Source organism: Eschrichtius robustus, chromosome 13, assembly GCF_028021215.1.
Source record: "Eschrichtius robustus isolate mEscRob2 chromosome 13, mEscRob2.pri, whole genome shotgun sequence".
NCBI lineage: Eukaryota > Metazoa > Chordata > Mammalia > Artiodactyla > Eschrichtiidae > Eschrichtius > Eschrichtius robustus.
In genome coordinates, this window is record NC_090836.1 from 101260005 (window position 1) to 101285003 (window position 24999).

Here is a 24999-nt window from a genome sequence, read left to right on the forward strand (position 1 = left end):
CAGATGACATGATACTATACATAGAGAATCCTAAAGATGGCACCAGAAAACTACTAGAGCTAATCAATGAATTTGGTAAAGTTGCAGGATTCAAAATCAATGCATAGAAATCTCTTGCATTCCTATACACTAATGATGAAAAATCTGAAAGAGAAATTAAGGAAACACTCCCATTTACCATTGCAACAAAGAGAATAAAATACCTAGGAATAAACCTAACTAGGGAGACAAAAGACCTGTATGCAGAAAACTATAAGACACTGATGAAAGACATTAAAGATGATACAAACAGATTGAGAGATATATACCATGTTCTTGGATTGGAAGAATCAATATTGTGAAAATGACTATACTACCAAAAGCAATCTACAGATTCAATGCAATCCCTATCAAATTACCAGTGGCATCTTTTACAGAACTAGAACAAAAAATCTTAAAATTTGTATGGAGACACAAAAGACCCCGAATAGCCAAAGCGGTCTTGAGGGAAAAAAACGGAGCTGGAGGAATCAGACTCCCTGACTTCAGACTATACTACAAAGCTACAGTAATCAAGACAATATGGTACTGGCACAAAAACAGAAATATAGATCAATGGAACAGGATAGAAAACCCAGAGATAAACCCACGCACCTATGGTCAACTAATCTATGACAGAGGAGGCAAGGATATACAATGGAGAAAAGACAGTCTCTTCAATAAGTGGTGCTGGGAAAACTGGACAGCTACATGTAAAAGAATGAAATTAGAACACTCCCTAACACCATACACAAAAATAAACTCAAAATGGATTAGAGACCTAAATGTAAGACCAGACACTATAAAACTCTTAGAGGAAAACATAGGAAGAACACTCTTTGACATAAATCACAGCAAGATCTTTTTTGATCCACCTCCTAGAGTAATGGAAATAAAAACAAAAATAAACAAATGGGACCTAATGAAACTTAAAAGTTTTTACACAGCAAAGGAAACTACAAGCAAGATGAAAAGACAACCCTCAGAATGGGAGAAAATATTTGCAAATGAATCAACGGACAAAGGATTAATCTCCAAAATACAAAAACAAACAACCCAATCCAAAAATGGGCAGAAGACCTAAATAGACATTTCTCCAAAGAAGACATACAGATAGCTAAGAAGCACATGAAAAGCTGCTCAACATCACTAATTATCAGAGAAATGCAAATCAAAACTACAATGAGGTATCACCTCACTCCTGTTAGAATGGGCATCATCAGAAAATCTACAAACAACAAATGCTGGAGAGGGTGTGGAGAATAGAGAACCCTCTTGCACTGTTGTTGGGAATGTAAATTGATACAGCCACTATGGAGAACAGTATGGAGGTTCCTTAAAAAACTAAAAATAGAATGACCATATGACCCAGCAATCCCACTACTGGTCATATACCCTGAGAAAACCATAATTCAAAAAGACACCCCAATATTCACTGCAGCACTATTTACAATAGCCAGGTCATGGAAGCAACCTAAATGCCCATCGACAGACAAATGGATAAAGAAAATGTGGTACATATATACAATGGAATATCAGCCATAAAAAGGAATGAAATACTGAATCATGCTACAACAAAAATGAATCTTGAAAATATTAGGCTAAGGCAGACCCAAAAGACCATTTACTATATGATTCAATTGATATAAGACGTGCAGAGTAAGTAAATCTATAGAAACAGAAAGTAGGTTAGTGATTACCAAGGGCTAAAGGAAGGGGGAAATGGGACTGCTAATGGGTATGCAGTTTCTTTGGGGGTGACAAAAGTTAGGTAGTGGTGATGGTCACACAACTTTGTGAATATACTGAAAGCCACGAAATTGTATACTTTAAAAGGATTCATTTTGTGGTATGTGAATTACATCAGAATTAGAAAGAAAAAGGAGGGGGAGGAGAAGAGGGAGGGGGAGGAGGGCAGAGGAAGTAGCAGCACTTGGTGGACAAAGAGAGAAGCTGCCCCCCTGGACACCTCTGGCATAGGGGATGCCTTCTCAATAATTTTTAAGGTAATATGTTTACCTGATGGTTATTGAGAATGTGATTAAAAGACCTTAGAGGAAGCAAGGCCAAGGCCGGACACAAAACCAGATGCATCCCAGAGACAGTCCCGGGGGATGTCCTGTTTATCTTGGGCGCTGTGGGTCTCACCCAGGCTCACGCCCCCACTGTTAGAGTGAACCTGGCTGCGCTCCCATGCCCGCCAGCAGAAGGCCCTGGCGCTCAGTGGTCACCACGTTATTACATGCAATTATGAATTTATAACTCATAGATTCTGCCAGTCTGTGGCTCATTGGCATTTCAAAACTCAGGCCAAATTTTCTGCTCATTCCTTTCTGGCTACTCTCAGCATAAGAGCAAGAAACAAAACTCTCCCTTGCCTCAAGTGAATCAGGAAGCCTAAGTTCTTGCTCTACAGGGACGTTTTATAGCCATCAATTGTCTGAGGCTCCTAACTTGGCTATCCTTCTCAGCAAAAAAAAAAAAAAATTCCCTACTGGGCTTCACATTTAAACGCAAGTGCGTAATGAGTAATATTCAAAAACAGATGAATGTGCATGGCACTATACGAGTATAGAGAATCAGGCTAGGCAACACCTCTAAAGCACTTGATCTGAAGAATCTCAAGTTTACAGGGTTGAAGAAATGAATCAGAACTTTTTCATGTATAGGAAATCCACATTGGCCAGTGCTCTGCTTCCCTCTCTTCGGGCAGCCCTGACTACCTGGCATGGTATCAGTCTGGACCTGTCTTATCTGCCACCATCCGTTGGCAGGTCCCTGTGGGCAGGGACCGTATCAGGGCTGATGCCATGTGAGGCTGAGAGCTTCATCCAGAGTCCCACATACATCCTTCTTCAACTAGGTACATTTAAATGAACCGAAACCTAGAATCACAACATAGGTAAATTTCCAGAAGAACGTGGCTTGGTACATGTTCATACAGTCAAAACGTGTTTATTAATCTCCTTCTAGAAGCTTGGGGGTCAATGAACAAAACTGGCACAATCATGGGCCTCATGGACCTTATATTCTAGTAATGGAAGACAAATAAAGTAAGTAAATTATACACATGCATAAGGGCTATGGAGATAAATGGAGCAGAGGAGGAAAACAGGTGACACTGAGCAGAGATCTGAAGGGAACCAGAAAGGGAACAATGCCATGAGGAGGACAAAGAGGCAGCAGGAGGCTGGCTGGAGGAAAACCACATGGGCCCCCGCGAGCCTCAGGCTGTAAGGGATGGGTGAAGCCGCTGGAGGGTTATGTACAGAGAAGAGGGTTACACAGAGGGTTATGACCTGGCCTTTGCATTTAAAGGATCCCTCTGGCTGTGTGTCAAGAATAGATCTACATTTGGGGAGGGAGGGAGACGCAAGAGGGAAGAGATATGTGGATATACGTATATGTATAGCTGATTCACTTTGTTATAAAGCAGAAACTAACACACCATTGTAAAGCAATTATACTCCAATAAAGATGCTAAAAAAAAAAAAAAAGATCTACAGAGGCAAGAGAGGAAACAGGAAGTCCAGTTACAAGTCTACTGCAATCATCCATGCAAGAGAAGCTGTGGCTTGGACCAGGGTGCTTTTGGAGAAAGTGTTGAAAAATGATCAGATTCCAGACACATTCTGAAGGAAGAGCCAATGTATTTCCTTACAGATGTGACCTGGCAGGCAAGAAAAAGCCTGGATCGAATGGCTATTAACTGAGATGGGAGAGACTGTAGGTAGGTCAGGTGTGGAGGGGAAGATCAAGAATTCCTTCTGGACATATTACAGTTGAGATGCTTATTCAATAGCCCAGTGGAGAGACTGAATAGGCAGTTGGATGTACGAGGGATGAAGACAGAAGTTTGGGGATTGTCAGCATACAATGTACATAAAGGCATGATATCAGATCAGCCCACCAGAAAAATAGGTGTAAAAAAAGAAAAGCTGCCAGGGCCGAGCCTTGGGGTACGCCGACATTCAGAGCTCAGGGAGATGAGGAGGAACTGGCAAAGGAGACTGAGGGAGAGTGACCAGTGAGAGAGGAGAAAAACCAGGGGACTGGAGTGTCCAGGAAACCAAGAGAAGAAAGTGTGTCAAGGATGTTGTGTGTCAAAGGTTACAGGGATAATCACGTAAGATGAGGACCAAGAACTGCCCTTTGGGTTAAGCCAGGCGGGAACCACCCATGACCCTAATAGTAGCCATGCTGGTGGACCTGGGTGGTTGGGAGAAAGCCTGTCTAAGTGAGTTCAGATGAACTCAGAGGGGAATCAGGGACAGCAGACAGAGACGCCTGTTTCAAGGAGCTCTGCTGTAAAGCAGAAGGGTGGGAACCGGAGGAGGGATGGGGTCAGGAGAGAACCGTCCTTAACACAGGAGAATCAGTAGCCCGTCTGAATACTCGTGATCGCAACCCAGCCTCAGGGCCAAGAGGGATGAAGCAGGAGAGGAGGGAGAGAACGGCTGGTTCCCATAGGTTTGCCTGCGGAGACAGGGTCTCCTCTCGTGGCCGAGCCTCTTCTAGGCGCACGGACCGTTCACGCCTCGTGACCAGGAGAAGAGAGAGCGTGTGAACGAATGCGGAGAGGAGGGCGGGTGGCAGTTCCCTTCTGCTGGTGTCTCTTTTCTCTGTGAAAGTTGGGTCATCAGCAGCAAGTGAGGACGGGGAAAGGACATGGAATGAAACCACCATCTAGAAGGGAAGGCGAGCGGGAGAGCGGGAGAAGTGGCAGGACGGCCAGGAGCATTGAGAGCCCCCCCGAGGCCCGTGGACGGGAACCCATGGGCCCGCACTCGTGGCGGCGCTGCGTCTCTCCAGCCACATTCAGCTGCACGGCAGGGCCACTGAGTGCGGTTTAATTGGGGTCAGAGTCTCGAAAAGCACACGTGATACGGCAGGGTGAGGGCACGTGCAAGGGACGCGATGACATGGCACAGAGTGCTCGGGAAGGAGCACCACGGATGGCGGGGACGATCGCGCACATGAGACAACTGGGCAAGACCAAAGAAGAGACAAGAGACTCAAGCTCAGGAAGAATTTTAAGAAGGGAAAAAAATGATTCAAATCCAATTAGCATTTAAGAGGGACTCACTTTGAACCAGGAAATGTGCTTAAGATGGATGAAAAACCCATCATTTAACCCTTCCCAGGCCCAATCACTTACTGCTCTTCCCGTTTCATAGGTGAGGAAACGGGTGCTCAGAGCAGGCAAGCAGTTCGCCCAGGAGCACAATGCTAAACCCCGAGCTGGGTCCAGAGTCAGGCTCTTCCCAGGTATCAAGTTTGCACTGCTGTCAACAGCCAAGGCTTTCCTGCTGCTTTTTGCAAAATTAACAAGTTCCTTGAAGGCAGTGGCGAGTCTCTGGCAAGCCCATTGCTGCCTGCACGGCTAAGGTTCTGGTCTCCCACCTGACCTGCTCTCCAAGCACGGGGGTGGGGGGATCTGCCGTAACTGCCTTCCTCGTTGTGGTTATGGCTGATGCAGTTAACCACTTTATTTTATCCATAAATTCCCTTCCTAATAACAATAAGGCATGCCAGGGCTTTGGCCTCATGCCCTATTACACCACCTGAGGAGTGAGATAATCACCCAGAAATGTACTGCCTGTTGTGCATTTTATTACTTGAATACAAAGAGATTCAACTCAAGAAACACTTAGCTGAAGACAGCACAAAAAAAAAAAATAGTAATCACATGAAAAGTAATGCCTCCTAATGCTACTGAGTACACTGTAGGGAATAATCCTCTTCCAGCGGGAGAACGGTCTGGATGACCCGTTGGGTCTTCTCCAGTTCTAATTTCTACCAACTGCAGGATCATAAAAGCTAGTGAGACTTCAATTACAATATGAATATACAGAAAAGCCAAATCTGGATCACTCTGAAAACGGAGCCTATGTGGATGTTACACCTAAACGTTCTTGGTGTAAGCATTTTCCAACCAACTCTGCTCTCAACCGCTCATTCTTCAGCGAATGCTGCAGGCCACACACTGGCGAGAGTGGAGGAACAGAAAGAGAAGTATGGCCCACCCAGACCCCAGGAGTTCAAGACCTAACTTGGGATGTAAAGAAAATGGCACATTTTAAAAGAACAGGAACAAGGTACCCCCAAAGGACGTCTAACTACCCTGATGTAGCTTGCAGAAACTCAGTGACACCTGTCTTCCTAGAGTTGATGAGAGGCGAAGTGCATCACCCCATCGCAGGGGTTATGCTAAAGACTTTGCCCAAGAGATGTCCTCATCAGTTCATCTCAAGAGGACAGGAGCTATTATTCCATTTTTAGATTCCTCAGGCAGACATAACATGGTTTTCTATTGTTACTAAAACCATTATTTTCTACATGCATTTATTTTCCATTAAAAAAAATTAGTTTTGGGGACTTCCCTGGTGGCACAGTGGTTAAGAATCCACCTGCCAATGGAGGGGACACGGGTTCGATCCCTGGTCCAGGAAGATCCCACATGCCGCGGAGCAACTAAGTCCGTGCGCCACAACTACTGAGCCCACACACCACAACTACTGAGCCCATGCATCGCAACTACTGAAGCCCGCGTGCCTACAGCCTGTGCTCCAAAACAAGAGAAGTCACCGCAATGAGAAGCACGTGCACCGCAACGACGAGTAGCCCCCACTCGCCGCAACTAGAGAAAGCCTGCGCACAGCAAAGAAAACCCAATGCATCCAAAAATAAATAAATAAATTTATTAAAAAAAAAAGTAGTCTCTAATTTAAAAAATAAAAATATTAGTTTTAAAAGGCTATTGAAGACTTCCCTGGTGGCGCAGTGGTTAAGAATCCAGCTGCCAATGCAGGGGACACGGGTTCGAGCCCTGGTCCGGGAAGATCCCACATGCCGCGGAGCAACTAAGCCCGTGCGCCACAACTACTGAGCCGGCGTTCTAGAGCCCATGAGCCACAGCTACAGAGCCCGAGTGCCACAACTACTGAAGCCCGTGTGCCTAGAGCCCGTGCTCCGCAACAAGAGAAGTCACCGCCATGAGAAGCCCGTGCACCGCAACAAAGAGTAGCCCCCGCTCTCCACAACTAGAGAAAGCTCGCACACAGCAACGAAGATCAAACGCAGCCAAAAAATAAATAATTAAATAAATAATTTTTTTTTAAAAGGCTATTGAAGCAGACATGCAGCTTTAAAACAGTGGTTCTTAAAATGTGGTCCCTGAACCAGCAATATCAACATCACCTGGGACCTTTCTAGAAATGCGAATTCTCAGGCTCCAACCCAGACCAACCAACCTGAAACTCTGGGGTGGTGGCCCAGCCATCTGTGTTTTAACAAGCTGGGACCACTGCTTTAGAAGAAGCTGAAGTTGATTTCTAAGTACAAGTCTATAGTTTTTAAGGAGGCTCATGTGTAAAGTTCCCGGCTTGATATCAAAATGAAGTTAAAAGACCAGCACATGTTGCATTTAGGTGATTCTACCAGCATCACCTCGCAATAGCCTATTTTGCTGGCCATTGGTTAACCATCAACCTTGTGAGTTAGACACCATTATCCATATTTTTAGAGGTGGAGAAATGAAACACCACAGGGAAGAGCCAAATCTACTCATGAGGCCAAGACCCAAAGTCGCCTGAATTTAATCCTAGGCTTTTTGCCCATCTGTGCTAGGGGTCTGCACTCACGCAGGTACATGTGAGTGGTCTGTGTGCATGCTCACATAAACACATGGATAAGAACAATGAAGTCTGCACATATTAATAGAGTAGTAAGAACATCTGTCAATTCTCAAGAATGGATACCTCGCACTTGCAGAACAGTCTAACAATTCTGCAACAGTCTAACAATTCTGCAAAATAACATGTAGAAAATTAAAAGCGAGTCATCTACATACATATCTAATCAAATATTAGGATTCCGGGGTTCGTGACACCAGCGTGTGAAGGCCAGTCTGCCTCCCCCGTCTCGGTCTCACACTCCCTTAAGATCTTAGAATCGGCTGGCAACCCCTCGTTTACTGTCCTAAACATAGGAATTATAAGAATGCAAGTTGATTTACAAATATATTCCAAACGATAGGGTATCATAAAAAACAATTTAGCCAGTCATCTGAATTCAATTTAGCGGAAAAATCCCTGGTTATAAACCAACCTTTTCCCCAGCCGGTGGCCCCTCGCGTCTGAGCCTTGGCCTTCCTGCACCCAGGGTCTCCCCTGACGTCAGGGTCTCCTCAAACCCCCAGGCAGGCTCTCACCTTCCTCCCGAACCTCATTTTCACAAATACCTTCTCTTGCAGCATAAATTTCAAGTCTATCCACGTGCACTACAAGACTCACCCACACCAGCTCAGAAATCAAACTCAAAACACAAGCCTCTCAAAGTTTGATCTGGTGATTATTTACCACTATTATAATAATGATACAGAATATGTCAAAACAGAAAAACACGTTTAGCACAATGTTAAGAGAAAAGGTACAGTGGGGTATACACTATAAACATGATATAAAAACATATTTTCACAGGAGGCCAGGGTCTACAGGACCTCATCTTGCAGACAAAAACAGCTATGTTGGGCTGGTGCGGACACTGATCTTTAAATGTTCGCTAATAAACATATCACAGCATGTTAGATGTAACATGCCTGCCGGGGCCTACCAGGCAGCACGTGACCCAGCTCCTGCCTTTGTCACTCTCCCCACCTGCTTCACACGGCCCCATGGGCCCCTCTGCCCAGATCCTCTCCTCCCCCACCTCCTCACCCAGCTGACTCCTCTCACCTCCTGATCCACATGTGGCCATGGCCTCCTTAGAGACGGCACCCTGCCTGCCTTGCCTACATCCTCCTGGCAGAGTCTCTCATCACAGCCTGTCCTTCCCCAGCACTGCACTCACCTCAATGAGTAACTATACTTTCATTTGGGAAACTATACACTTGATTATAGGCTCCATGAAATAAGAGTGTTTTTGCACTACTGTACCCCCTGCTCCAGAGTACCCAGTATCACTGGAGCTCCAAAAGCATTTATCAAATTAACGAAGGAAGGATTTTCACAGTCCCGTCTTTCAAACAGCACTCTCGTCCAAAAATGCACACACACACACAAACACAAACACACGCATACACACATACATGCATGCACACATACACACACACACACACCCTGCCACTCCTTGGTCTTGCTTAGGATCGTCACGCTCTTTCCCACCATCCAAGGTAGAAGCCTCGGCATCATCTGTGATTTCTCACTCTCATCCCCTGTGCCGAGAACTAGTGACCAGGGTCAAAGGTTTTCTTAATTAACACCCATGACCCTTATGATTGTTTGATGTCTATGTTCCCTGTTAGACCATCAGTGCCGCGACAGCAGGGAGCACATCTGATGACGGTGGTCCAAAAAATAATGCTTACTGAGTTTAACTGAATTGAGTGTTGTGGTTCTGGGATCATTTATATCAGCATGAATTCCTTGATGCTCCAGAACATAGATCCTAAAGAAAAGGCTTATTTTGTTTTTGTCTGTAACGCGCCTTCTCTATCATGGACACAGAAGTCTAGTTTCAGAAAGTGCCTCAGAAGTTCACTCTTACCTAATGAATATTTTCAGACTCACCACCACACCTAATGTGATGACAGATACAGCAACAGGCAACAGAAAAACAAGCTGCGTCAGAGAAACTGACCACACGTCGGCTGTCAAACAGCTGTTCCCTGCTCAAACACGGTTTCACTGGCAGCCTTTTAAAATGTAATCGATGGAAACGACTGCATCCTCCCGGCTCCTGTGAGCAGACCAGGAGTGTTGAATGTGTCCTATTTATACTGCAGCCGGGGCCCAGCAAGTCTTCGGATGCTGGCAAAGGGAAGATGAGACGGTTTCCCAGCTCAAGTTCCGTGTAACGGAAAGTCGTGCGGCTGCCGCCACCTACAGCCAGACACGTGGATCTGCACTGTCCACAGAGCCCTGCGGGCCCAGCGGAAGCATCTTCCGAGTTCACCGTAGCCAGCTAACGCCTGTGGTCACATGCAGCACCAAACGAAGGACATTCAACTTTAAAATTTATAAGCCGATGCTTGTTGATATGATATGTAAGTTCCTAGAAGACAACTGTGGCACAAGAATCAGCACTGAGAACACGCTTGCTGCGTGAACAACTGAAACAAACCAGATGGAAGTGATCGCGGTATCACCACCACTTTCTGAGCACCTTTGTCTCGAGGCCTGAGCCCAGCACCACACAGTGAACTCGCCAGGTTCCTCTGACCCGTCTGCTGACACAGGTGCTGGGGAAAGAGAAGCGCTCGCCTGGCCTTGGCTCTACTCCACGCGGTGCTGGTGATGGTGGCACTATCTGTTTTGGTGCTGTTTTGTTTCATTGCCTTCAAGATAAACTATTTCTGAATTTGTGAATTCTGAAAAGTAAGAGAGCAGCAGGGTTAGATGGATTTTCTTATTTAGCTTATCAAGCCATAGGAACAGAGCCCTTGGGTCTGCAAAATAATCCAACCTTGTGAGTTACTGGAAAATTGTGTCCAAAACCTCGGGCGGGTCCTTCATATGAATTTCACACTAAATTTTAGGTTTCTCAGGTAGAGGTATTTTAGGTCAACACAATGAGCACCACTTCTCTTCCCGTAACTCAAACACACACACACACCACACACACACACCACACACACATCACACACACACCACACACACACACCACACACACATCACACACACCACACACACACCAAACACAACACACACCACACATCACACCCCACACATCACACACACCCACCACACACACACATCACACACACCACACACACATCACACACACCACACACACACCACACACCACACACACCCACCACACACACACATCACACCACACACACATCACACACACACCACACACACACATCACACACACACACCACACACATCACAAACACACCACACACACACACCACACACACCCCACACACACACCACACACACATCACACACACACCACACACATCACACACACAGCACACACACAGCACACACACCACACACACACACCACACACACATCACACACAACACACACAACACACACACACACCACACATCACACACACACATCACACACACCCCACACACATCACACACACACCACACACACACCACATACACACACCACACACACATCACACACACACACCACACACGACACACACATCACACACACCCCACACACACACCACACACACACACCACACACACACCACATACACACACCACACACACACACCACACACGACACACACATCACACACACACACCACACACACACACACCACACACACACCACGATCTCACACACACACACACACCACACACACACCACGATCTCACACACACACCACACACACACACCACAATCTCACACACACACCACTGTGGTTCCCTCCATTTTCCTCACATCAGCCAGAACAATCATTTTAAAATACTGATCTCCTCGCGTTACTTCCTTGCTTTAAAAACTCCAGTTGCTTCCTATTGCCCTTAGAAAACTAAGACCAGAGTCCTTCATGGTGTCACAGGCCTGCTTCTTTCTCCACGACTCTGGCCGCCGGCACTCCTTCTAAGCAGTCAGCAAGTGCTGTCAACGTTACTTGGACAACACCTCTTACATCGACCCCCCTGCCCTCTCCATCCCTCACGTCACTGCCCATGTTCGTCCTCACCCATCTGCATTCCAGAAAGAGCCCCTTAGATGCACCCAGGTCTCCAACTCCTTTCTACTCCATCCTCCTCTGTTGCCAGGATTTATCTTTCTAAAGCACAGATACAGTTACATTACTCCCTGGCTTCAAAAACGTGCAAGGCAAAACTACACATGTGTTAAAATTTCACAGGACTATGCACCAAGAAATAAAATGAGTGCCTGTCAAAACTAGTGAAATCTGAATAAAGTCTCTATTTGTTACTAGCACTGCAGCAAAGACAGTGTCCTGGTGTGCTAAGTGTGCTAAGGTTATTCTGTAAGATGCTACCACTGGGGGAAGCTGGGGGCACATGGGAACTCTCTGTACTGATTCTGCAACTTTTTTGTGAATCTACATTGCTTTTAATTAAAAAAAAAAAACAACCAAGAACATGTACTTGCACTACTTCTCCAGGGTATACAGACTGAAATCAAACTCCTAACTGTGGGATGTAAGATCATTCACATCATTAATAACCTGGCCCCAGGAGACTCTTCCAGACACCACAGCTCCATGCCTGCTGCATTTTTACACAGAATCTGAATGAATATACCATGTAGTCCCTCACCTCTGAGTATGGGTTCATGCTTTTTCCTCCTCTTCCACCACACTCCAATTCATCTTTCAAGACAAAGGGTAGAGCCTCTCCTTCATGAGGCCTTCCTATCCTCCTTAAAACTAATCATGCCTTATATCTGGAAAAGGCGAAAACTCTAATTCAAAGAGATACAGGCACCCCAATGTTTACTGCTGCACTATTTACAACAGCCAAGACATGGAAACAACCTAAATGCCCATCAACAGATGAATGGATAAAGAAGATGTGGTACATATATTTATACAATGGAATACTACTCAGCCATAAAAAAGAATGAAATTATGCCATTTGCAGCAACATGGATGGACCTAGAGATTATCATACTAAGTGAAGTAAGTCAGACAGAGGAAGACAAATAGCATATGATATCACTTTTATGTGGAATCTTTAAAAAATGACACAAATAAACTTATTTACAAAACAGAAATAGACTCAAAACAGACATAAAAAACAAACTTATGGTTACCAAAGGGGAAATGGGGGAGGGATAAATTAGGAGTTTGGGATTAGCAAATACAAACTACTATATACAAAATAAACAACAAGTTCCTACTGTATAGCACAGGGAACTATATTCAATATCTTGTAATAACCTATAATAGAAAAGAATCTGGGGACTTCCCTGGTGGTGCAGTGGTTAAGAATCCACCTGCCAACGCAGGAGACGTGGGCTCGAGCCCTGGTCTGGGAAGATCCCACGTGCTGCGGAGCAACTAAGCCCGTGCGCCACAACTACTGAGCCCGCGTGCCACAACTACCAAAGTCTGTGCACCTAGAGCCCGTGCTCCGCAACAAGAGAACCCACCACAGTGAGAAGCCTGCGCACTGCAACGAAGAGTAGCCACTGCTTGCCTCAACTAGAGAAAGCCCACATGCAGCAACGAAGACCCAACACAGCCAAAAATAAATAAATAAATAAATAAATAAATTTATTAAAAAAAAAAAAAGAATCTGAAAAAGAATATACATATATATGTATAACTGAATCACTTTGCTGTATACCTGAAACTAACACAACATTGTTAATCAACTACACTTCAATTAAAAATAATAAAATTAAAATTAAATAAATAAAAATTAAAAATTAAAAAAAAACTAATCATGCCTTTACAGACAACTTGGTCTTATAGTTTTGCTTTGCCAACTGTTTTACTTAATAAAGAAAAGGACAGGGACTTCCCTGGTGGTCCAGTGGTTGAGACTCCACGCTCCCAATGCAGGGGGGCCAGGTTCGATCCCTGATCAGGGAACTAGATTCCACACGCCGCAACTAAAGGAGCCCTCATGCTGCAACTAAAGATCCTGCATGCCACAACTAAGACCCGGCACAGCTAAATAAATAAATAAATATTTTTTAAAAAAGAAAAGGACAAAAAGGTCAAAGGCACCCGTATTTCCATTACCTTGCTAGGGGGCGGTGCACGTCACGAATAAAGTATTAATACCTCCCAGTCCATCCCTCTAGTCCCACATCTATCTTCACTTTGATTCTCTGCTTCCAGACTTTTCTCTTGGCTGTTTATCTGTGGGCCCTGCTAGTTAGTCAGTGAGCCCTTCCAGTGGAGAGAATCAGCTGCACTCATCTTCCTGTACTCAGCACCTACCATGGGGCCTGGCACGCAGGAAGCACTCTATTAATCTTTGTTCTCAATGGACCACAGTTATCAACACCTAACACTGCAAGGGTAAGGAGCGTGGGCTAATTTCACCCTTGATCTCGAAAGCCAAGCCATGTTCTGAGCATGAGCGAGGCACTGTGCTGAGCCCTTTAGGTCACCCCTGGCTTTGCACCATCTTCAGTTTAGGTTTTCTACATAAAGAGAATTAATAAATACGATTATATCAAAACTTGTAAGGTAAGGTAGAAAATAGCAAGGATAATAAAACCAATGCCCCCCAAACAAGCACTGAGTCACAGACCATCAGATGCACTTATTAACCACAGGCAAAAACATGATTAGAAGGCTATTCCACTGATATATTTGTTTTACTTGCCAGATACGTATTGATGTCCAGTTTCTAACAGATGCTATTTATATCAGAATCATAACAAAAGTGCCATCCATCTGCCTTGGCATCCAGAGAAAACATAATTCAACACGACAGTAAGAAATGTGCACAGCCAAACAGAAATGGCATCAGAAGCAAAAACTGTTGGAACTGGTATCATGGGGGAAAATTATCACTTGACAAAACTGGAAAAAGTTGCAAGCAACACAAAAAATGTTGGCAGCTAAATCCAAATACTTGAGAAAAATCTTCTCCTTGTCTATTCTGGTATCAAATGGATGTTTTGTCATATTTTGGGGCACATACACTTTAAAGCTCCCTTTTTAGACCTTGCATACACTCACGCCATCATTTCCTGAGCATCTCTACTTTTGGACAGTGGAAAAAATCAAGGGTTTGGAGTCAAGAAGACATGGAGTCAAACTGGTTCCACTACCTACCATGCAAACTTGCAAGTTAATTAACCTCCTCCTGACCCAGTTTCCTCAACTGCAAATGGAGATAATATCTCTCTTTAAAGCACGTTATTCATAACCTGGAATCTAGGGACAAGGTACACATGTGTGCATTTTTAGATCTTCAAACTCTCAGAGGTTAAATGCCAAAGTGTGTGTGAGGTGATTTTTCTACAGAGAGGATACATGGCTTCCACCAGGTTCTCAAGGGGCAAGTGACCCACGACGGTTCAGTGCCACAATCTGAAGGCTGTGACAGGACTCAGATAATGCATCTAAAGAGCCTGACACACAGCAGGCTGTGCTCAGTCCCGGACAGTTGTCATGAACTTTAGGTCCTGGGAAGGCACAGAAACATGAATCAGCCAGAGCCCAGGGTCAAAGGCAGGGAGACCGTTACGGTGTCAGGTGTTGAGGGGCGTCTCTGGGTTTCATAGGACAACAAAGAAAGGCAAACTAAAGTCTGTCCAGAAACACTCCAGCGGGAGAAAACGACAAGGTGGAGGCACCGGGCATATCAGGACAGTGACCTGACCATCACTGCAGTGTCCTCAATGCCTAGACAGGGCCTGGCATACAGCAGGTGCTCCATAAATAACTGTTAGGTAAACAAATGACTGGGACCAACCCAGGGTCCAGGATAAGACCATTTACAAATTTCCAGGAGAAAAACAAAATTCAGAAGGTGTTCCTGAAAACTACTACTATTCCAAAAATTTTCATTTCAAAAATCCTACGCAAATACAATCATCCACATTCTCTCCCTTAATAGTGAGGATACTGAGCCTACACCCTGGTCACTCTGTAGTCAACCTGGCCATCCAGGGCTTGGTGATGAACCCCAGGAGAAATGTCCTTTAGATGGAGGCGTTAGAAATGCTTTCTTTTTTTTCCAAAGGAACTAAAATGCCTTATTTGCCTGGACAAAATGAATTCAATTTCTTTCTTTTTTTTTTTTTTTTCTTTTTAATTTTCTTCTCCTGGGTTCAAGAAGCTCACAGCTAATAAAACAAAAATGAAGCAGACTCACAAATATAGAGAACAAACTAGCAGTTACCAGTGGGGAGAGGGAAGGTGGGAGGGGCAATACAGAGGCGAGGGGAAAAAAGGGGTTATTAGGGGATTATATGAAATCATGTGTGTGAAACTTTTGAAAACTATAAAGCACTATAGAATTTAAAGAATCCTTCATTCAATGAAAAAACAAAGAAGCTCACAGCTAAATTTGCAGCCCAACTGTATTAACCATTACAGATGATCTGAGTATTCTCTTTCCTCCTGAAGCTACTTTCCTATTTTGCCATATTGTATATATTTTTACAAGTCACCTCGAAGCCCAGTGGGACTTCTGGAGTACACACATATCTGAGAGTGTTAAGAGCACTGGTCAAGAACACAGGCTCTGGGAATTCCCTGGAGGTTGGTGGTTAGGACTCTGCACTTTCACTGCCGAGGGCCCAGGTTCGATCCCTCAGGGTCAGGGAACTAAGATCCCGCAGGCCGCACAGAGGGCCCAAAAAACAAAAACAAAAAAAAAGAACACAGCCTGTGTCACCAGGCAGTCCTGAAGCAGAAGCCACACGTCACCATCTATCAGCTTTGCTGTGCCTTAGCTTCTCTGCATCCCTGCTGCCTCATCTATGAAATGGGAATAAGAACTGTACTTTTTCATATGCAGGAAGTGAGCACTAAATTAAAAAGGTAATGTGAGGTCCCAAACTGTGCCTGGAACACGGTAAGTGCTCAATAAGTATTAGCCAGGAGGAGCAGTAGCAGTAGACATAGTAAAACGGCAGAAAAACAGGTGAAAAGAAAACAATGGCGCCTGAAACAAATTAAACAAAAGAGCAGTACAAGACTGAGACCGGAGAAAAAAGTGGAAAACGAAGCTCTTTCGTGGTGGAAGGGCATCATGTTCATATGTTCTCTCTATTCACAGAGTTTTCTCAAACGCTCCTTCCCTTTGCATCTCCTCTCCTAAATGGCGTGGATATCCTAGCTAGCACTGCGCTGAAGGTGAATTCATATTTAACTAGCACAAGAATTCAACCTACATAGTTGCACAAGCCTAGACCTGGGGTATTCTTAGATAAGTATGCTGTACAAAAAGGTCAGCTCACTAGTGGTATTTAAAGGAAGAAAGCGACTGTTAGCTTCTTGCCTCAGTCACACCTTCTCATCTGTTTTGTACAGCTTGTTTTTCAATCCTGGCAGGGGAAGGAGTCATCCAAGAAAAACTTCAGTGACTATCCTCATCTACTAACCTTAAACATTCACTCCATACCTGTAAAGAGGCTTTATTAAAGCAACCGTCTGGTTAACAGCCAATGGCCTCCCACTGGATTCCTGCTCTGGGCGGGCGCCAGACTCCTAAGCACCCTCCTGGAGCTGGTTCTGTCTCCATGTGCCACTCAGCTGCAGGGGTCACAGCATGGGCGCTGTAGAGATCTCCGCACAGGAAGAGGTGGTCAGCTGGAAAAGGTCTGGGAAATGGAAGACAAAATGGACAGCAAATTTAAAGTCTCATGTAAGCATTTCTTGACAAATATCTACAAGCACCTGCCATGAGCCAACAACTAAACTGATGGTATAGGGAAAGGGAGAGCACAGGTAGCTGAAATATATCCCTGCCCTCCTAAAGCTTCCAGTAAGGCTGAGTGGGAGACAAATATGTTCACGGAAAATCAAAATCCTTGCCTGATTCACTTTCGATTCCCCAGAACTTAGCCAAGTAAATGTTGAATTGAAGACAATGGATAAAAGAAAGAGATGAAGGAACAGCAGTATGTGAAAGTAAAAAAAAAAGTCTTTACAGCATTTCTGTAAGTCTACTCATTTAGGGGCACATACAACTTAAAAACATTATTAAATTACTCCTCTTGAAAGTGAAGTAAGAGTCCTCTTAACAGGGGCAAGTCATCCTGAAAGGCAAAGATTTTCAGGAGAGAAGGAAAAGGAAGTATGGGGTGATTTAACCAACAGTCTTAAAGAACCTCTGAACATTTCACAGAGTGCTTCCAAACATTTCTGAGAGAGGCAGGGATAACTCGTGCGGCCTGAGGAAGAAGAATATTCCAGAAAGACCAGAGATTCTGACGTGAGACATAAGTGCTGAGTTTGAATTCTGGCTCTGCAACTTCCGGTTGTGTGATTTGGGGACAACCCCCTTCACCCCGTGGAGTTCAAGTCCTCATCTATAAGGCGGAGTTTAAAATATTCGAAACACTGCTGTGGGGACAGATGAAATAAGGGACATGAAGCATTTTGTAAATTGGAGCGATGTAACCCTCAAGAGATGCAGGGAGGCAGATTCGCCATCTTCCACTTCGCTTATAGTCGGTTTCCCCCACGCAAATAAGACGGTACTATTCACTGCAGTAGCCCCAGCGCCGACAACGGCTCCTGGCACAGGCAGGCGCGCCACACACACGTACGGAACGAGTTAACGGGTCACCAGCCCTATGCCACGGACGGGGAGGGGACCCTCCGCGTCCCGGGGCTGTGGGACACCCAGAGCTGCCCTCCCGAGCCCTCCTCAGCCCCCCGCCCCGGGCCTCGCGCGCGCTCGCCGAGGCCGCGCCATCTTACCCCGGCCCCTTCTCAACCCTCCGCCTCGCGGGGCCCCTTCTGAGCGCCGACCCACTTCTGAGCGCTGACCCCAAGGCCCCCGGGCCGCAGAGGCCCAGCCCACTCGGCGTCTCTAGGACGCTGTTGCCCGAGCGACGATGGCGCTCGCTGATTGGAGAACAAGTTTCTGCACCTGGCAAGAAGCGGAGCTCCGATTGGCCAAGTCGACTACGGAATTGAGGGGCGGAGGGGCGTGCCCAAGCCTGCCAGTGGCTCCGCCCCCGCAGAAGGAACGTCCGCCGGAAATCCCATCCCCCGGGCGCGGGAACCCGGCCGGAGTTCTGGTGTCGTGGAAGCGTGTTTCTGTTAACGTGGCCTTCGCGCGAGCTGTCGGACGGGTCTCACAGAACCGCTTCGAGCCGCGTGGCCACACGGAAGCCAGTCCCTTCCTGCGAATCAGACTCCTCACTTGTAAAAACCGAGCGTACCCACTCAGGACCTGGCATCAGGATGAAGGGAGGAATGTATCTAAAGCCGCAACCACGTGCTACGCCCTTTCTACATGTTAGCACTTAGGGCGATTGTGATTGTTGCATTAATTGGTGTGTCTGGTTGTGTCCTGCTGGCCTCCTTCAGGAGACCTGGTGAAGGCAGGGCAAGGTTGCTCTGCCCACCGCTGTATCCGCAGCCTGCTCAGGGCCACACGTAGATAGTTAAGTAGATAGCCATCAGGTAAGCCAATTCTTACCCACACTCGCAGGCTGAGTGGAAGCTCAGTAAGTCATTTCGATAATAATAGTGGCAGTGACAGTAGTTATCGCTGGCCCTTTGGGAGCACGTCCCTTTTACCAGGCACCCAGCTAAGCACTTTACATGTCATTTAATCCTTTATCTTCATAACAGCCCTATGAGGTAGGTACTATAGTTATTCCCGTTTTACAGATAGGAAACTGAGGCACAGAGAGGGTCCAAGGACACAGCTAGTCAATGGCAGACCAGGATTAGAACCCAGGCAGGCTAGGTCCCACGTCCTGCTCTTCATCACCCTGCCATACCACTCACGGTGGGAGAGAAGCAGTGGCCCAGAGGCTCAGCCTTGCCGAGGAATCCCCACCACACGTTTCTGTCAGCAGGTAAGTTACAGGGTGGCCTGCTGAGTGCCCCGGAGAAGGATGTTTTATGGTCCCTCTTGGCAGTCTGACTGTCCGTCACTGGTAAGCGAGTTTTCCTACTCACCAAGAGAGTAGATTCATGTCCTCTCTCTCCTCAGACCTCCTGCACTGAGTGAAAGACCTCACCTCAGGTCCCACTGAGAAAACCAGTCCATAAGAAGGGAACAGATGGGACTTCCCTGGTGGTCCCTTGATGAAGACTCTGCACTTCTACTCAGGGGGCACAGGTTCGATCCCTGGTCAGCGAACTAAGATCCCACATGCCTCACAGTGTGGCCAAAAAAATAGCAGAGGAAGGGAACACATGGTTGCCTCACAACTGCTTTGGCGCCCATCTCTTCTTCTGCTCTTGTTCCAAAAGGTGAAGGGTTGCTTTGCACAGAGGCTACTTCTGCCACTTGTGTCCTAAACCCCATCACCATTTGCCATCTCTTGGACTTCACTGCTTAGGTCAGCAGTTCTCCAGGTGTGGTCTGGGAACCCCTGGGTGTCCTGAGACCCTTTCAGAGAGTCCATAATTGTCAAAACTGTCTTCATAGTAATAGTTAAGATGTTACTTGCATTTTCACTCTTATTTTCTCATAAGTGTATGGTAGGGTTTTCCAGAAGCTACATGATGTGTGACGTTGCAACAGATTGAATGCAAAAGAAGATAGGAGAATCCAGCTGTCTTCTGTTAAGCCAGATATTAAAGAGATTTATAAAAATATAAACTGCCTTTCTTTTCACTAATTCTTTTTGTTTTGGAAAATATAATTTTTCATTAGAATGTTAATATGTGATGGGTTTATTGTTATTTTAAATGAATTAGTAAACAAGTATTTAAATTTTTTTTGTCAGTTTCACCGTCTAGTATGGTAAATAGTGATAGATATAAATCACAAAAAAGCAGAAGCTTTGGGGAACCCTCAGTACTTTTCAAGAGTGTAAATGAATCCTGAGGCTTGGTCCTGAGACCAGAAGGGCTTAGGCTAGGAGTCCCTAACCCCTGGTAGGGAACCGGGCTGCACAGCAGGGTGGGACCATCTAGTTGCAGGAAAACAAGCTCAGGGCTCCCACTGATTCTGCATTATGGTGAGTTGTATAATTATTTCATTATATATTACAATGTAATAATAACAGAAATAGAGTGCACAATAAATGTAATGCACTTGAATCATCCGGAAACCATCCGCCACCCCTCCCCACCCTGGTCCATGGAAAAATTGTCTTCCACAAAACCGGTCCCTGGTGCCAAAAGGTTGGGGACTGGTGGCTTAAGTTATTGCCCCTCTGTCATAATAGCCAACAATCTCATTCATTCATTCATTCATTCATTCTGTGTTTCTGTCTATCTTTTCTTCCCTCCTTCCCTCTTGAAACATGTTCTAGTATCCCACATCTTTAACAGAAAAGATTCTTTTCTAGTTTCCACCCCATTTCTCTTCTCCCCTTTAACCCGCTTCTCAGTAGAGTCGTCTACACATGCTGTCTCTCTTTCAGTTGCTGTTAACTCTTGATCAGTCTTAACAGAGGCATGGCTGTATTATTCCCTGACACCTGGTCAATTTTCATAAATATTTCTATACTTGACTTTACCTTACTTGACCTCTTAGTAGCACTCAACACAGTTAATCACTCCTTCCTACCTGAAACTCACTCTTATCGGCTACTATAATATCACATGGTCGTGGGCCTCATCCTGAATCACCAGCTACTCCATTCTCAGGCCTCACTGGTAATTTTCCTCCTCTGTATGGCCTTTGGACATTAGGGTCCCTCTGACTCTGACCTAGGTGGTCCTCATACTTACTGCCAGCCTTGACCCCCCTCCACTGGTATGTGTCGAAGACCACTTGGACTTCGGCCATCCACATAGCCCTTGATCTGCCGACCTCCCTCACTCTGACCCATTTCAATAAATGGTACCACTCAATCACTTAATGATCATTGCTTCCTCCCTCACGTCTCGTGCTGCAGCATGTCTTGTCATTCTAACGCCAGAATATGTGCACTGTGACCTCATTCATCCATTCTCTCCAACCTCACTGGCCCCACCCTGTCTTATGAGGAGAGAACATAGGCAGAGCCTTTATTGTGGTTTCTGAAGGAAAAGCAAGGCAGGTTCAGCAGGCTTAGCTTTGGTTAGTTTGAATAATTTCAGCAAGTCCTTTATTATCTGTAGGAGTTGGCTAACCCTGGGAAGAGCAGTCACTCCAGTGTTAGCAAGACCCCAAGACGTCAAAGCATCGGGAAGTACAGAAAATAAAAAACAAGGGAAATACATGTTATTTATCCATTCATCTGTTGATGGGCACTTGGATTGTAATGGACACATAATTGTAATGAAGCGTATTGATTTTGTAAAATTCCTTTGCTAGTCGTGTGTTGCTGGTATGTACGAATACAATTGATTTTGTATATTGACTTTACACTGAGTGACTTTCACTTATAAATTCTAATTAGTAATAAGCTTCTTTTTGTATTTTCAAGTTACACAATCTTGTGATATGCAAATAATGAGTTTTGTTTCTCTAATTCTAATATGTTACGTGTTTTTCTTGACATATTGCACTGACTGGGGTCTCCAGCATAGTGCTAAATCGTAGTGGTGACCACAGACATCTTTGTCTCGTTTCTAAGCTTTCAGTATTTCACCATAAAATACGCTGTTGGCTTTAGGGTTTTGTTTACTTGTAGGTACAACAGATTAAGGTTTCCTTCTAGTCCTGGTTCACTAAGAAATTTTATTTTAAACAAGTGTTTAATTTTATCACACTTTTTTCTACATTTATTGAAATGATCCTTTGGTGGTTCTCCTTTATTCTTTTAGTGTGGTGAATTTTTAATGTTGAAATTACTTTGAGTTCCTGGAATAACTCTCATTATTTGTATATACATCACAGGATTAAATTAGCTAATAATTTGTTTAGGATATTTGTCTATTTACTGGACACCCAAAGTTTTATTGGACACTCACAGCCATGCTCATTAATTTATGTGCTGCCTATGGCTGCCCTTGCAGTAAATGGAAGAGTTCAGTAGTTGCAACAGAGATTGTGTGACCCACAAAGCTTGAAATAGTTACAAAAAGCATTTGCCAAAAAATGGCCCTTTGCCAAAAAAAAAAGTTTGCCAATCTTTGGTCATTTTCATAGGAGATATTGACCAGTAATTTCCCTTTTTTGTAATGTCCTTGTCAGATTTTAACATTAAGATTACACTGGCCTCATAGAATATGTTGAAAAGTGCTTCTACTCTTTCATTTCTCTCAGAATTTTGTGTGATACTTGTGTTTGTTTGTTTGTTTCTTTAAATATTTGGGAAAATTCACTGGTGAAGGTATTTGGTCCTGGAGTTTTCTTCATGGGAGGCTTTTAGTAATTTGTTCAAGTTCTATATTAGTTGTCAGACTACTCAGATTTTCTATTTTCTTCTTGTGTCTATTTTGGTAAGTTGTGTTTTCCAAAGAATTTGTCTACTTGATCTCAATTGTCAAATTTACTGGCATAATATTGTTTATAACATCCTCTCAGTACAGTGTCTGTTGGATCTAGGGTGGCAAATCTTGAATCTGTGGCTTAATATCTTTCATCAGTTTTGGAAAATTCTCAGCTGCTATGTCTTCAAATATTGTCTCTTCTCTGAGAGCCACACTTACCTACTCATATAACACCAGGACAGTTGTTTAAAAAAAAAAACAAAACCATTCTGCGGCTATTTGTTTGTAATCTCCAGGATTATCTCACGGTGATGTTTTTAGTTGCAGCATGCCTGCAGGATCTAGTTGCCTGACCAGGGATCGAACTTGGGCCCCCTGCATTGGGAGCATGAAGTCTTAACCCACTGGACCACCAGGAAGTCCCACACTGTATTGTTTTTTAAATTTCACTTTAGAAGGCCTCTTTAAAATAACACCTAACACATCCAACACCAAAAAATGTAATGATAGGACATTAGGAATTTACTAAGTCTGTGTTAAATTTCTCTCCTTCTCTCCAATTCCATCAGGTGTCCTCTTGTTCAAATCCAGCAATAGTTGAGGTGATTTGTTGTTCAGAATAAAGTTAACTGAGATAAGCTGCTACATTAGAGTCTTTGTAAAGATTCTAGATTTTAGTAACACTCTTTTCCGAGGGAAAATTGTAGGGGGAAAATGCTAATAGTTGGCTGTGTGAGCAAACATGGGACTTAATAAATGTCTTTTGAACGGATCTGAACTCAACAGTAAAGCATAAGTGGTGTATGATTGGGTCAGCATAGCCTAGAATTGGCTCAAAATCCTTGAAACTCAGAATCCTTGCTTATTTCCTTGAAGAGAAGGATGATTTTTTTCCATGTATTTAAATATCTGATTAAATCAGTCTGTCATGAGGTTTTGTCCTAGGACTCTTTTATTATTTATTTATTTATTTCTTAAGAGCATCTTTACTCCAAAGTGTTGTTCCCTGTGCCTGGAAATTTTCCACTTCCACGTGAAGAGTTAACTTCATTTTTTTGTTCGTTTTGTTTTGTTTTTAACAAGAGCCTAAATTCACCTTACTTTTTTATTGTCCCAGTAAAAGCCCATAAAGTCTATTAGATTAGGTTTGCTCTCTGATCAAACAGACCAGAGTTCTGTAATGTGACAGTGGCTCCAAGGAGGATGCTGTGGGAGATAGTTTTCCTCCTTGGCCACATCTTCCAAAGAACACGCCCTTAGATGCCCTGAAGTGGGTCTGCTTCCAGCAGGGCTGAACCCATTACCTTGTCCAAGACACCTTGTAGTACCACGGAAACCAGAAACACTGCGCAAGAAATTGTTGTCAGCCTCGACTACGCAACCCATTGTAGGAATCTGCTGCTCAAAACCTTTGAGGATAATCTGGAGAAGCAAACCATGGAAAGATGAGGGAAATGCTTTCACACCTGCGGCAGCCAGCAGACAGCTCATTCCCTCAGTGATCACGAAGAAACTCGGGATCATGGTGAGCTGTGTCTGCCCTGCGGGTCCTGAGTACTCACGGCTACATTTTCGCCACAATTCAGTACACCTAGGAGACGAGGCTATACGATCAAGCCTGCAATTATCTCACGGTAATCAACAATGATGTTATAAATGGAAGTTATGCTTTCATGTGGAGAAATAAGCAGCAGGAACTGATTAACCCCTCAGACGTTTCCACCTCGTCTGTTCATAAAGGAGGGAAGAGCCAGTGTGTGACACGGATACATAATGCATCTGAAGGGAAGCGGAGAATGTCCCTGGGAAATCTGCTAGGAGAGATTTCCCTGACTGCTGTGCTTCTGGTGGCCTCATAAAATGAAGACCAGAATCTCCTGAGCAATCCTTAGGCGAAAATAAAATTAAATAAGAAGAAATGAGGTATAAGTAGCTCTTTGGAAAAGCCACCGTGGTTATTTTTTCTCTACTACAATAGGTGCTTTCTCTCTCGGATATTTACTTTGACACATGTCGCAGCTGCTCATTTTAGTTCAGTCAGCCAGCAACTAAATTGCA

At 44.5% G+C, this 24999-nt stretch overlaps 1 protein-coding gene across 1 annotated transcript in view; it reads right to left on the reverse strand.

Annotated features, from left to right (window-relative positions):
- Positions 1-18486, reverse strand: part of EFCAB6 (EF-hand calcium binding domain 6) — a 264209-nt gene extending 245723 nt beyond the window's left edge. Inside the window, exons 1-2 of the mRNA XM_068560155.1 lie at positions 18370-18486; positions 17066-17264 (exon numbers count right to left, since the gene is read on the reverse strand). The gene's annotated coding sequence lies outside the window, so the exon portion shown is untranslated. The remainder of the gene's footprint in view (positions 1-17065; positions 17265-18369) is intronic.
- Between the last annotated feature and the right edge of the window lie 6513 nt (positions 18487-24999).